Here is a 15716-nt window from a genome sequence, read left to right as displayed (position 1 = left end):
CTTCAGGTGCTCCGGGAGCTACAACTAGAACTTTCAGCCTCTAAACCCGGAACGCGGGCGGCATGTCTATATAGCCCTTGATATATACTGCCGTGCAAAGTAAGAACGCCGCCGTATGAGCCACCAGGCGTTCCCAAATTTCCCTCGACAAATCACGAATTTTCAAGAAAATCTGTATGAATATTTCTCCTTCGATTTTTCAGAGGATTTCAACTAAAAAGTCTGAAACTTTAAAGGAAAAATTCATAACTTTCCTGGGGTATGAACATTTCATAGGAGGAAATTTGGCAACTCTCGAATGTTCATACGGCGTTTTACCTTAGCACGGCAGTATAGCGCCGTAGAGCGCCTACCATGAGGCGATGGATCACACGTTGTATCAACTCAGTGTATAGATTCGCGTCCTTGACGACTAAATGCTGGCATGAATGAAACTGCTCCAAAATTTCTACGGTCAAGCACGGTCGGTCTTCCCCATCTCCACGCTTGACGTGAAGGTTTCCGTTTCGTTTAGCGTAATTTCCCCATCGGCATTCGATGAACGCGCGTCATAAAAGTTGTGTGCGGTGGTGGAAAGCACCGCCCGCGCCCGCCGCCTCACAGTGGACGCGGGAGAGGTCCGACGATCTATGGAGCTGGTGACTTTGAAAGCTCATATCTTCGATAATACAGAACGTAGGAGTTCAAAAGGGGCTTCATTGGCTTTTTCGTGAAATATTCTACAACGAGCTCCCCTAGCAATGTATAACGTGACGTAATAAATATAAAAATTTGGGGTTTTGGTCAAAAAAATTTATGTAGGGTTGATACAAAATGAGGGAAATGAAATTCCTGACATTTCCCTAATTTCCCTGTCACATTTTGGTAAAATTCCCTGACAATTGATGATACGCCGGAGGGTTAAAAAGACACAATTTCAGATAGTTTTTACGTTGTCTCTGTTTTTACGCAAAATCTATTGTATAAAACGTTAGGCCTGGTCTAGAAAGCAAATAAAGGTGACTTGACAATTTTTTCCTGACATTTTCGCCATTTTTATCATTTTTCCTGACCGGTTATCCCGGTGTTCCCTGACTGTGGCAACCCTGTTTATGTGAGACTTCTCTCGGTGGATCGTACTACTGTGCGCCTAGCGACTGTCCTCGCGTTGCGAACTTATGAATGAACGGACGCAGCAATCGTGGCGGTGGTGGTGGTGGCCAGGGGGTCGGAGGTGTAAAGTGAGCGATGATCGTGTCGGCGGCGTGCCGGGCCGCAGTCCGGCCGGAAACAGAGATACCCGCTAACAATTGGCTAAACGACATAATGGAACCCGCGGGATGAAATTGGAGGTGTCTCTGCGATGAGCGTACTTGCGTTGCGTTGAGTCGGCTCCTCAATGAAAGCTAGCTTCAATCTAATCGGGAGGGTCAAGGATTTTCATCTGTTGCAATCTCCGCCCGCCGGAGTGACTCTTGACGCTCGGAGTGTTCACTTTCCCATTGGTTTTTCACACTTAGTTGGTCCTATATATCTATCTAAGCATCAAAGAAAGCACAATGCGCCGATTTTTCGTAAATTTCAGAGGTATCGAGCTAAATTTAGTCGGCAAATTCGCTGTAATTCACATTCCTGGAGACTGTGCTTTGGTTTGTGGTTCCTGATCGGTCAGTGGAGTTAAAATAAAATATTTCTTGCTTTTTATGTTATTCCTGGTTACTTCCTACACTATGAAGTGTACTAGTCGTATTTCCCCCCCCCTTTTTTTTTTGGGAATGGTTTGCGTGCTCAATAATTTTCCATAACTTTCCAGCTCCTCAAAATCTTAAAAATATGAAGTATTGTACATGCGCATTTTGTTAATAAATATAGTACGAGAGAAACAACTAAAAAGTAAAAATTTGCACGGATAAAATATAAAACATCGTTTCCGGCGAGGATCGAACCCGGACCAAGAAAATTACAGCGTAGCACGCTGTCCACTAGGCTACCGCTGACAGTTAGTGAGAGCAGAAATAGCTGTAATATAAAAGTGCGTAGGGGGAGTTGCGCGCGCAGCGCTCTGCGCACGCACTCTCCCTACGCTACGCAGCGATTCAACGCTAGGCTGCTAGGCAAAACGACAGTTACAATCAATCTGAGCACACGTTTCGACTCAGTTTTGATCAAATATCTCTGAAAGGCTGGGAAAGGCTGGTTTCAACCAAAGATTTTTGTGATCTTGATAGTATAACGAGTAGCTGGATATAAATATCTCCTTGGATATCCTTGGATATTGTAAGATGCAGTCTTTAGAAGTTTGAATTTCTGACTATTTCAGAGGCTAACTTTCAAAAATTGCTGTAAGTCATAGAAGTATGTAAAAAAGAAAAAATTGGTATCCTTACGTTTAGGTGAGCAAGCCTTTGTTGAAAAAAATTTAAAAGTCACTAATGACACACTTAGACGAACACACGAGGCTACTGAATGTAACCACTCTGAGGCGGTCCTCAACCAGCTCCGCGCTAACCGGTGCATTTCTTATTATTATCGCAGATAAGATCGATCTTCTGAAGTATAACTTGGCTGATTCTTGATCAGTAGATCCTAGGGAACACATACATACCAATTTTTGCCATTTTCATTGATGCTGATTTTCCGACTTTTTCGGCGCTAGATCGGCTGTTTTTCCCACTGTGCGTCTGTTTCGCACCTCAAGAGACAGGAACGAGCGGAATTAAAGGGCTTTATTGGAAAATTTAGGCAAACGGGGTGGGGGGGGGGGGTCCTGAATCAGGGTGTCTACCAGATATAATTGGGGACTTTTGGGGGTGTTTTTTCAAGAAAATCGGGGACTTTTCTTCCCGAAATAGTAAGAGGAAGGGAGCTAGTTAGAGCGTTAAAAGGCGTATTTTATATGACTTATTTTACAAGTCATGTTGGACCGATGAAAACATAAGAAAAACCAAGCAACACTTCCGTTTTTTATTCCTGGTAATGCCACGCCGCCGCGGCTGGCGGGAAAATTTGAAAATGCCGGTATTGAGGACGATTTTTGTCATTTTTTGGGACCTGAACAAGAAAATTGGGGACTTTCAGGGATATCGGGGACATTGGGGACTTTTGGGGACCGGTAGACACCCTGTGAATCCGCCTATGTGTAACTCTGGCGTTCAATGTAAGTGTATCTTTTAGCCCCTATTTTGCTGATTCAAAACCATTAATGACTAAAATAACTGCTGCAGAGATTTAGGATAGGAGACCATTTCCACGATCATTCATTAGCACCCAGTAGCACTATGCTGCCGTGCGTGTTGCCAAATTTCCTCTGATAAAACACGAATTTCCTGGGAAACTTATCAATATTTTCCTTCCAATTTTTCAGATAACTTTGTTCGTGATTTCACCTATGGTTCCTGAAAATTTTTAAGGAAAATATTCATATCTTTTCTCAAAAATGAACATTTTATCGAAGAAAATCTGGCAACTCTTGAATGTTTCTACGATGTTCTTCCTTAGCACGGCAGTATGCATTTACTTATTTCACCGATTTATGAACCGATGCGAACGTTTGCTAACACTCTTTCTCACTATATCGCATTCGATACATCGAACAGGTGAGAGTGTATCAATATCAATTGGTTCAACAAATAAAAATATCCTAAAAAGTCAATTAAGTAATCTGAGGGAACGGCTTTCTTGTGTGTGATAGGTTTTTGATTCTCATGAGTGCACAATGGTAATTGTTAAGAATTTTCTCATTTCCAACTTTTCCTAATTAAATCCTAAAATTTTTGTCCGAGATTATGTTCTACTGTTTTGAACCAGACGATGCATCAAACCACTATCAAATAAGATCTACATGCACACCGCCTGGAGCCCGGCACACATGTGAATGCTGCTTGAAGTGATACTACAGCGAATGAAAGTATTTGTCGGCGCTATTGATTCGACATGAAGCTTTGAATGGGTCGGACGGTATCTCAGGAGTTGGTAAACAAAACTGGGTGGCATCGTGACCCGTGCATCGGGATCGGGGCTGTTTCGACGATGTCAACGGGCGAGGGGGCGGCCGCGTCGAGGTGGAGCAGTGATAGTTGGGGGTGGCTCGTAAAATCGAGGTTGAGAGAGTGGTAACTGGTTGAGCAAACCGACAACCGGCGGCGCGGCGCGCAGCGTTTGGCAGGTGTACTTAATGATAAGCGATAAAAAGGCGCCTAGACTAAGTCGTCGTGCGCCTTACGAGATAAGACAAGGTTTTTTGAGTCAATACTTCAAGATTCTATGTTTGCCGAGCGAGCTCGGCTAATCGTTTTGTTTTTGCTCCCTCCTCCAGAATTCTCCGCGGCTCCTCTAATGAGGCTGTCTTCTTCCGAGGCTCAAGTCGAGCTTATGACCCCGAATCTTCTATCCCATCCGCTCGATCGATGAAATATAAAACAATTGTTTTCAAAAGAGAACAGGTCCATTCATCGATGAGTCTTAGCTAGCGAGTCATTTTATGCAAGCCAAGGCTCATGCAAAAATGGGGTTGTTCCTTTTTGAGAACGACTGATTCATATGGACTGAAGTACTTGCACGGTATATATTCTAATTTCTTTTGGTACGGGAAATCTGTACCGCTGTCGGATTGGTTCCGCTAGATTTAGGGTCACGGTGTCAAGGATTTTTCACTTTGCTCATTTTCAGAATCTCATTCCCTGATGAGAAACCAAAGTTTCCATTCCCCGGCTAATCCTCCGCAATTCCAGTTATGAAAATCAAATTTTTTTCATCTCAAATGATTTCCCTGAAGCACGTCTGGGTGGTAAGTTCTTACGATCACAGGCTTAAAAATCTTGAAAAATATAAAAAACTTGAGCTGCTGAATTAAGTTGACTTGTCATTACGCCTATCGGCAGATCGAGCGGTTCGTTTGCTTGTTGGCAATTTAGAACGCCCCGCATGCGGCATGGCTGAGAAACGCCATGAAAGTCAGTGCTCCTTCAATATTTTGCATATGCAACGCGGTCATCCATGGAGCACGTATAGTTGCATCTGGGCGCCGTGTTCAACAACGTAGTTTCCAGTCAGTCAGACGAGATGACCCTGTCCTTTGTGCATGAGATGATTGATTCTTCTAAATTGTGTGTATATCTTCCATGTTTTGAGAAATGTGCTTTGAATGCCAGTAAAACTTCGTAGCTAAAATCTACTTCGAAAGCTGACTATGATTACTTCAAGCAGTCTAATGGTTAGTTGGACGCTATTAAATTTAAAAAAAAGAATTTTGTTAAGAGTGTTCTCAGAACTGAGGTGCTTTGGGATCTAATGCATTGGAAACCCCCTATTTTTTAACTTAATTTTCAAATCTTTTGGGGTGGAACACCAAGCATTCACCTGCTCGGAAAGTCGATTTCCTGTAAAGCACATAGAAACATTTATCACGCATTTTTCATTGCGTTCGAAGACAAAGTTAAACGTGAGAAAAGACTTTACGTTTTGGAGTAATCTGAATCCAGACCATAGTTATCGATAAGGAATGAATTAAGGAGAAACTTACCGCCGACATTTTGCAGAGCATGTTTAGTTCATTGTCTGATGTTACGCAATCTTGTCTGAAATAGAAAAAAAAAAAATTTGTTACAGATCAGATGAAAATTGAATGATAAAAGGTGTGAAAAGTCCAAACTTTACAAGAGTGCCTGACCCTGAGAAAAATGCAGAAAAGATGTTCCAGCCACGAATGTGGAATCATGTTTTAGGGGGAAACATAATGAGAGAGGAATACATGGGAAGAAATGTAATCTAGAAGATGCGTCGAATCGACACAAAAACAGAATAATTATATCTCTCACGAGATCGAGCGAAAGAAAATAAATAATTTGACTTATCACATTTTTCATGAGCCTCCCCCCTCCCACGGGACGGTCTTGAAAAGCATACTTTCATGACTAAGTCGGTCTAACTGTGACGATGTTGCATAAATCATCACCTCGTCATAATACTTTAAAATAGAGGAAACCGGACTTTTCGAGTGTTTACTTCCTACCGATTCCACGTCGAGGATAATTTTCAGCGCCACCGCACACTAAGCTGTTATCAGGCGAGCAACGTTGCCACGTTGCCTCGAGGCTCCGATAAAGCTGCCGTGCTAAGGAAAAACGCCGTATGAGCCTTCAGGCGTTGCCAAATTTCCTTTGATAAAACGCGAATTTCCCGGTAAACTCATGAATATTTCCCTCTCAATTTTTCAGATAATTTTGTTCGCAATTTTACCTAAAGATTCTGAAAATTTAAAGGAAGAATATCCATAACTTTCCTCAAAAATATACTTTTTATCGAAGGAATTTTGGCAACTCTCGAATGTTCATACGGCGTTCTTCTTCAGCACGGCAGAATACAGCGTGTAGAGGAGCGTCTTGTCCGATTTGGCTACTCGGAGGGAGCAGAGCAGTTAAATGCACATGGTATAAATCGATGGAGACTGGTTAGTGTTGACTACACGGCAACGTTGGTGTTGGATATTAGGCGCTCACGGGAGCAGAGCTGAGACACATGCAATTGCATGTTTCCTCAGGGACTGAGACACTACGTCCATCCTCGCCGCGCCATTTCCCTGCGCTCTGAAATGCACCGCATGAATCCCTTGGTGCATCGTTGCATGCCGAAATGCCCTCGCTTTTCGGTCGCTCAGAAAATCGTTTCGAGGAGAAGGTCATCACTAATTACCTAGGGATCGCGTATTTTTAGGCACAGGGTCCTCGTTTGGAGCCGTCAATACGGTTCCATTCTTAAAATTTACTGAGCCTAAAATTGAAGACACACCTGCAACATGTAAAGAAAAAATTAATAAATCAACTGATGGGCCCCAATGACCTATGTATCCAAAGACAGGGAAGGATAAACATTTCACTCAGTACCTGCTCCCACTCTTACAAGTGTCCTTATCAATATAAAGTTGATGAAGGAACAAGAAGTCAAAGCCTTAAGTTGTTAATCCTAGGAAAGGCTACAACGAAAGCACCAATAATTAAAGGATCAAGCCAGTTACCAAGTCCACCGATAACCAAAATGAGCATGTGTAGGAAATACGAACAAAAATGCACTTTTGGCACATTGCTGAAGGCAGTAGCTATGATGGATAAATTACACTAACATATAACAATTATTATACTCATTGAATGATTAAATTTAAAACTTGAGCAGGTCGAATCAACTTTCTGCATCATAGTTCGTCGTCCATGAAATTGTTATTAAAACTTTTGAGAGAGGAATGAAGTGCTCTCGGTTGGGGCGCGCAATTCTGAGGATAGACAATACGAATTTCCCGATAGATGCGTTCCAATTGGCAAGGGCGTTCCGGCGTCCGGAATGTATGCGACCAATGAATAAATTTCGTTTGAGAAAAGCAGCTTACCTTGGACAGCGGCGCCTTGGTCGCCATCAAAGTGCTTCCCTCGGGATCCTACGCATTTGTTGATGCAGGGTTCAGTGTACTGCCGCGCTAAGGATAAACGCCGTATGAACATTCGATGGCTGCCAAATTTCCCCGGATTAATCACGTATTTTTTAGGGAAGTTACCCTTAATTTTCCTAGACATTTTCGGGTATTTTAGATCAAATCGCGAACAAAATCGTCTGAAAAATTTGGAGCAAAATATGAAAAAAAATTTCCAGTAAATTCGGTGTTTATTGAGGGGAATCTGGCAACGCCTGAAGGCTCATACGGGTTTTTTCCTTAGGACGGCAGTGTACTTCGTGCAGCATGGTCTGAATACACCCATCAATGAGCGAACAGGTTTGCAGGTTACTGCACGGAGAACTCTAATCGTGACATTGTCTGCCTCACCATTTGACGCAAAGGGTCTTTTGGGCTCCCTTTTACGTTAGGCCTGACGAGCAGTAATAGTGAGACCACCTGGACGCGGTCGTTTGTTAACATACAACTCGAGAATTTCAATCGGCGCGCGCGCAAGAATGTTCTACTTCACAATGTTCCTCTTCTACAATGTTCACTCAGATCGCAAACTTGTTTCCACGGTTCGATAAATGAAGTAAAAAAAAAAAAAAAAAAAAAAAAAAAAAAAAAAAATCTTGGAGGAAAAAAATGAATGAAAACTCAAATAAATAATTTACAGAGGATGACCCTTTCCTTTTTTTCTTATTTTTCATCTGTTGTTCTGTATATTGAGCTTATATTGAGGCATGAGGCCATGATAATATGTTGTTGTTGTTGTTTTATACATTTATTTATAGGTGCTTTTGACAAAGCTGGGCCATTAACACCCAGAGCAGAGATCACGAAAAGATTCCATACGAGACAAACTTTGGTTTTTGCACCTTTATATAACTTTTGGTTTGTGATGAGTGACGAAGATAACTTATGTTTTGGCCTTTCCTACCGGCTACTTACTACCCTTCTAATGAGGCACTTGCACCCTTACCTCACGAAGTAAAATCAGCCTATTAGCTGCAGTTCTTCTGTATATCAGCTCAGAGAACTTAGCGTTAGAATAACGCTCAGCATATCGTTAACATTGAATGTTGTGCCCCCCTTGCGGCCTTTGTCGAGGGATGGACAGGGGTGCAAATTGCAAAATCTGCCCGATCATGCATTCCGGGAGGGAATTTTTGGGAAAGGAAGGAAATTTTTGTCCGAAGGGACACCTTAAAAAGTTTCGGAAAAAAAGTCCGACAATTTAACGCGAACTTTTCGACTCGTCGGTAAACGTCTCGAGCAAATTTTCAAAAAAGAGAGAGGAAAAATCCCGGATGGCATGACATGTTCGGCCGAATACCACTTTCGCACCCCTGGGGATGGGGTTACTTTACCCTTATCCCCAGGGGGTTACTTTACCCTTAATAGACGGCCGGTTCAAGCGAACGCAACCGGGAAGCGGGAAGAACAATTCGGGGGCAACTTACTTCATCCGAACCCGAACTCAAACGAGCCTTTACGTAATTCAGGGCCACGGATAATTCCTAACTCGACAATCCTCACGAAATAATTATTTTCTTTTACAGATAATTTTCTTCCAGTTATTTATGTCAAGGCTGAATTCACATTCACCGAACACGGTCCCCTCCAACCCCCCGGGCCCCCAGACCCCCTCTCCCGGGCACGGCCCACCGCCCACCCGAGTAGTCGCTCTACACTTTCCTCTTTTTCACCGACCGCCGCGCCCGGCGCCAGCGATGCCACTTCCAAAGCTCCAAAATCAAAGTCTTCTTCGAAAAGGAGCTCGAAGAAAGAGACCAATACGCGATGATCAAAAGGAAATCCTACCAATCCAAGTCAATCACCTGTGTCACACTATCAAAATACTCCATCAAAATGTAAAGGTCAAGTGCTGTGATTGGTCGTATTCATCGAATAAGGCAATCACAACCCCTTACCTTGATATTTTGATGGCTAGTTTTGATAGTGTGACCAATACGCGATGATCAAAAGGAAATCCTACCAATCCAAGTCAATCACCTGTGTCACACTATCAAAATACTCCATCAAAATGTAAAGGTCAAGTGCTGTGATTGGTCGTATTCATCGAATAAGGCAATCACAACCCCTTACCTTGATATTTTGATGGCTAGTTTTGATAGTGTGACACAAGCAACTGAGGACGTCTTCTCTTTATCGAAAGGATATGGAGACTATACGGAAAATTATGCAGGGTGTCCCATGGAGTAAAAGTCCGCGTTAAATGGGTCAAAAAACGATTTATTTTTCTCTTTAAAGGCTTATTTCAGAGGTGCCCCCAGTCGGAGCTAGGGCCAGCCAATTTTGGAGAAATCCTCATTTTTCTTAATTTTGCCGAGGGCCATGGGCCAAAACTCGTGAAAAAAGACAAGCTCCCCAAAAGATTTGACCGCTGAATTCATATGCTGCTCATGCTACACACATGCTGCTGGCAACATTCTGATATCATACCGATGTAATGTTGGTGATCGGGGAAAAAAGTCTTTAGGGGCCGTTCAAGTATCACGTAACGCACTTGGGGGAAGGGGGGTTTGCGCCAGCGTCAAGGTGCGTTACAAGGGAGGAGGGGGTGTCAAGCCCAGCGTTACATAACAAATCTGAGCCGGGGGAGAAAAAAGCTTTACAAAAAACGTGCAAAAATTGAAAATGCCGCCCTTCTCAAATGAAAATAGGGGGGGGGGGGTGTCAGGCCAGCGTTAAGTAATTCAAAAGGGGGGGGGGCTGTAAGGCTGCATTGAGGGTGCGTTACAAGGGGGAAAGGGGAGGTCAAACAGTCGGAAAAGGTGCGTTACGTGACGTAAAACTTGAAGGACCCCTTACTTTGACCCACGGAATGGTGGCGGAATGGCAGTAGCCCTAGGATTTCCTGCTGTATGAGAGCCGGGCGGTGAAATGGGAGGGTTTTCCGGGAAACTTGGCAGCGAGGCGTCAGAAAAACCGGGACCGAGACGACGCGGAGCGGGAGCCTCGGCCCGGAGCCGGAGCCCCAAGTTGGGTTCTCACCGAGGCAAGTTAAAGTCATAATTTATTATGAGCGGGTTTTAAAAGTTGTTTCTCACAAGTGCAATGATCATCACAGTTAATTACGGTGGCGGCCAGTGTGACAATCCGTGTAAATTACACCGCCCCGGACCCCGGACCCGACTTGTCCTCCTCGTCCCATGGACAAGTGTAGACTCCGCTATTAGGCCACGGCCGCATTGTGCTCTGTGTACATACACTTTATTCCCCAATATTTACCTAGCCATGCTGCATTGAATACACTCCGCCGCATTTACCCGCCTCCTCTTCCTCCAATGCCACATCGCACCCATTTCACGGGGGTGAAAGTGTTTGAAAATCATGTGCATGATCAAAAATACTTCATTGAATGGTGGGGGAGTATTATATTACTAGGAGTTACGCCCCATGGCCGCTACGCGGCTCAATCCCAAAAGTAAGTGGTTTGTAAGACGCGTTTTCAAATTTACCGCGTATGCGGGCAGTTTTTCTGAACCTAAACAAACAATCTCGAGAACTGCAATAACTCTCCTTGCGTAAGAATTTAATTGATTGAAAGATTTTGTTTTTGCAAAACAATGAAAGAAAGAGGAAACAAGTGCCAGAACGATACGGGTGAACACAGGAAAAACAGTTACGGGCTACATAGACATACCGTCCGTTCCGGGCTCAGAGGCCGTAAGTTCCGTGTGCTGGAGCCGTTCTTTTGACACCTCCGGTAGCTACGTCAGAAAATTTCGGCCTCTGAGCCCGGAACGGACGGTATGTCTACATGGCTCGTGACTTTTTTTTCATTGTGCCATATGCCCTTACTTGGAAAACACACGAAAAGAAGTTGTTTACCAAACGCGAAGAGGTCACTAAAACGTCACGTCAGTTCGCCTTCGATTCTTAGTGTAGGCAACACAAGCTCCCATGTGGTCGAATAGTGGTATCATCCCCCGACTGAACTAAAAACTTTCGGATACGTCCCTTTTTCATCGAGGTTGTCAGCCAAGAGAAGAGGCATCTGAGTGCATAAGTAACATAAAATACTTCGAAATGAAAACCAGTGCGAAATTCGCGGACACGGTATGGTAAGACGATCAAATGCCAGGGTTTAAAATATAATTTTTCCGACTTTTTCAGGTTAATAACTGACTTATTCTAGCCTGACTCATCAAATATGTGTCATCGATGCAAAAAAATGCATACGCTCGATGGATGGCTCCTCTCAATAACTGCAACGGAAAGAACACCTGAAACTTTTGGCCTCTGAGCCCGGAACGTGACGGTATGTCTATATAGCCCGTAAAGTACGGTTTCCACGGCCGGTTTTTTTTTCCAGTGAAGCTGTCGTAAATGCGGCAACAAGGAGTGGTTATAACGCGAGGCGCGGGTCAAGTCCGAATCGTATCTGTTTGATGTTTGCGCGACGAACCTAACGAGCCGAATTCGAGTTTGCGACGACAAACGACCGATTGAGCCGCAGACAAGACCGTCATCGTCCGACCCAATAATTCAAACGAGATTTTTTTCCACCGCCCACAGCCCGCGGCTCGCGGAATCCATACCTCACAATTCTTTCGCGTCTTCGCTCCGGTCACCTCCGTGCGGGGCTTTGTCGAACCATCGTCAATTTTTCACACGTGGAGGAGAAATAAAATGTGGAAGCCATCTCATCGAGCCGCGGAAGGGTGCGGGGGATTTGCGTGCTGATTCTTGAAATTGGTAGACAAAGCGATGGACAAGGAAGACAAAAAGGATATGGAGGGATCCTATTGGTAGAAGCGGGTCGTTGCTTGCAATGGACACAGGAGGTAAGGAATGGACTAGCCGACAGCAACCCATTGGAGACCCTTTAGTTAGTCCATCATTTTATCTCTTTGTCTATAAGAGCCATGCATTTAAACCAATAGGATCGCTCCATACTCCTTAAGTCTTATTTGTCTGTCGCTTTGTCTATCAATTTCAACTATTATCCCGCTGTTTGGTGAAGAACGTTGCAATGGGCCATGGCATACGGAGTGAGGTAAATTGCATGGGATTCAGGGTTGAGAAAATGAGCGTACAGATTAGTGGAGGAAAGTCTCACATGGTAAGTGACGTAATATTTTAATTGATGGGCTCTGGAGGGCAAGGCGCATAAGTACAGTTTATCCTATTTCGAGAAATGCCTGTTTGATTAGTTTTAGTTGAAATCATTAATTTTACAATTTTTTAAACAAATCCGCACTTGTGCGCCTTGTCCTCCAAGTCCCTCGAATCAACCCCCACATCCCCTTTTGGTGCGACCGTAACGCCAACTTGAACCCTATAGGGCATTGAGAACAGTGCTGAGAAGAGCCCTTTACTTCATTTTCTATGGTTCTGAAACAAGATGTGGCCCAGAAATATTTCGCATTCCTCAAAAATTAATTTGTCGAAATTTTGCTCGTCAAGTAACTCCGGATTTTAGCTTCCGACCTCCGTGGTGCGATGCAATATTAGACCCCCTGTTTCCAATAACGTAAAAGGATACATCCGGAATTAGAGTAAACGAAAATAAAGCGGCGTATCTACTTAGACGACAGCTAAGCGCAAAACTGGCTGAATTGACGCTTTAAATATTTCATATAAGTCAACCGAAAAACACGAAGGAGCGCAAAATATATCGATGAGAAAGCTCAGAGATAAAAAAGAAAAAAGATCGAGGCGGAAAAAGAAAAGGTCATTAACTCACTGGCGTGAGTCTACTGTAATACAGTGCAGTAAAATTTTTAAAAAAAATTCCAAGTAGGTAGAATCTGCAGATTTAAAGGCAGGAAAACTTAGCGACCGCCAACTAACATGTTCTGAGGCAAATACAAACAACCGAATCGGTGGGCGTTTGTTGGCGAAAGGTCCATGTTTCACCGACAAACGAAATCCGACACTCAAAGCTGCCGCGAGAGTAAGGGTCGGGTAGCGCAAAAACCTCCCAAGACTATAAAAAAAATTAAAAAGTCCACCTTGATTTGACTGCGCTCGTGGAAATTCCTGGAAAAATTGATGGAGAGGCAAGTGATTTGAATTGGAGACTCCTCTTTGCATGTAGCATGAATTTTATGCTCGACACGGGAGCATCCATTGCTCCTCATTAGTGTGGGCAGTTAGGCACCTCGTGCGAAGTTGCCAAATTTCACTTTCAATCCTGCAAAAACCTCGAATGAGGAGGGATCCCAAAGAGGCGTCAACAGAGAGCATTATGTAGATGATCTCGTATAGATAGTGCTGCCATTTTATTTTACCAAAGATAATTCCGGTTTTCACAGGCTCCGAGAAAGATTTCTGGAAGAAATTCCGAAATACACCTGGATTCAGTTCCGAAGATCGTCAAATTTGATCAAAGAATCATCAAATTTGATCAAATAATCGGTCAAGCTGACGATAAACCCCAAAATTCTGAGTAAATGTCGAAAATAGATGGAAACTCTGGAGTATTTCAGGAATTTCGAAGATTCCGAGTACAATTCCGAGAAATTGCAAAAGTTTCGAAATTCCGAATTAATTCCGGGAAATGCATGTAAGAATGAAAGAGGAAACCTTCTCATGCTCGGAAACAGGAATATTCCTTTTAAAGTTCCAGGAATTTCCCGACTAAAGTCTACTTTCCTGGGAAACTTGGTCAGAGAAACACATATGCACAAATAGATGATATTCGCTCATAGTTTGAGGAGCCCGAGAGGGTCATCCTAGAAAATTTCCCATTCCCATTCTCGGTTCCAAATATTCCCGGAAAACTTTAATCCCTATCCTCACGTAGTGACAAGTAGTATCACTAGTGTCTTTACTTTGCCTTAAAAAGTAGAAAAGCGCAGACAGCAAAAAAAAAAAAAAAAAAAAAAAAAAAACGGGAAATTCATCAATCAGAAGTTTTATTTCAACTTTAAGGATCTGATATTAGGGGGGAGGGATCCCCTCTATTTTCCATGATAAAATTCTTTCCTGGCTGCGGCTTGTCGATGAGATTGGGAGATGCGCTGATTTCCGCCGGCTTCTTTAAAATGTCCAGATTTACCTCCTCCGTCCTGATTATTTTTGGCTTTTGAGATAAATTCTGATACTCGCGTGCCATCCTATTCTCATTCTTTACACTTAGTTTAGGGATTACACGAGACAGCTTTAGGACCCATTGTTTTCATATAAATTTTGGAGGTACCCTTTACATCTTTCTCCCACCGTGCGAACACCCTGTAGATGCCGACGTGTCGGTCCTGGCGCAAAAACCGGTGTCATATAATTCATAATGCCCGTGGAAACTTAAAAAGCACACTTTAAGAATAATGAACGGACCATTGTTGAATTGAAGATGTGGTCACTGCTCGGACTATGGTGAAGCGTCAAAGGGAGGGAGGGAGGGGGGAGGGCGGTGGTGAATCGAATCGGAGGAGACGAAGACGCAAACCAGAAAGAGCTCGTGATAGCATCGAATTTTGGGTCAAAGCCAAACAACTGCCACAGGACTTCGTGTCATAAATTAATCTCGAAAGGCGGAATCACTCGGCATTTTATTCCGCTTGTGTTATAAACGTCAAATTTATCTCAACTCTTTTCCCATGCTGATTTGCCCGCTTATTCCGACTTGTCAAAATTGGTGCATAAATGAAGACTTATGACACCTCGAGCGAGATTGCTCTGTTTGAAACTGAGGATGCGCCGAAAATGTGAGGAGGAAAAACTCATGTGCATCAAGTACGAGGGCATCAGAGGCGCGGCGTGCTTTGCGATAAATCGATTGATCTGAAATTTGAACCTATGGAAAAGGATCGATGAAGAGGGTGTTCGCAACGAACACCTTGATAATCGATTCTTTACGGTAGCATCGAATAGGGAAATTTCGATGATCCATCATTCACGCCTCGCCACTGACCAGCATTCGAATCAATGGGAACTCGTTTCTCTTGAATGTAAAACAAATATTGTTTTTTTCCCATATTTTATGAAACTTTTCGACGGAAGTCAGATTTTCCGTCTAGGCAGAAAAAAATTATGGAAAAGTCTTATTTAGAAAACCAAGATCATCTGGACAATTTACTTTAAATGAGAACGAAAGTAGAGCCAATTCCGTTCGTAACTCTTTTAAGGCGGAACACGAGTCGGATCTACCTATACCTCTCCATGCGATGACTTGACTGCATCGTTCATTCTGATGATCATAGAAAAGACCTCTGCAAGTCTCCGCAATCATGTAACCGCGCTCTAAATCAACCAGCAAGGATATAATATTCAAATTGTGACAAGAATTGTCACTTAATAATAACTAAGAAGTGAAGGCCGTTTTCCGTAGTTTTTAGCGAAA

General features: G+C 43.3%; 1 protein-coding gene across 2 annotated transcripts in view; it reads right to left on the bottom strand.

Annotated features, from left to right (window-relative positions):
- The window catches only part of LOC109030732 (protein spitz), a 269815-nt gene that overhangs the window by 136325 nt on the left and 117774 nt on the right, over positions 1 to 15716 (bottom strand). For both annotated transcript variants that reach the window (XM_019041830.2, XM_072298892.1), the window contains one exon: positions 5501 to 5555. The gene's annotated coding sequence lies outside the window, so the exon portion shown is untranslated. The remainder of the gene's footprint in view (positions 1 to 5500; positions 5556 to 15716) is intronic.

This window comes from Bemisia tabaci, chromosome 3 (assembly GCF_918797505.1).
Source record: "Bemisia tabaci chromosome 3, PGI_BMITA_v3".
Classification (NCBI taxonomy): Eukaryota; Metazoa; Arthropoda; class Insecta; order Hemiptera; family Aleyrodidae; genus Bemisia; species Bemisia tabaci.
Note: the sequence above shows the minus strand (reverse complement) of the source record. Positions and strands in the feature narration are given on the sequence as shown.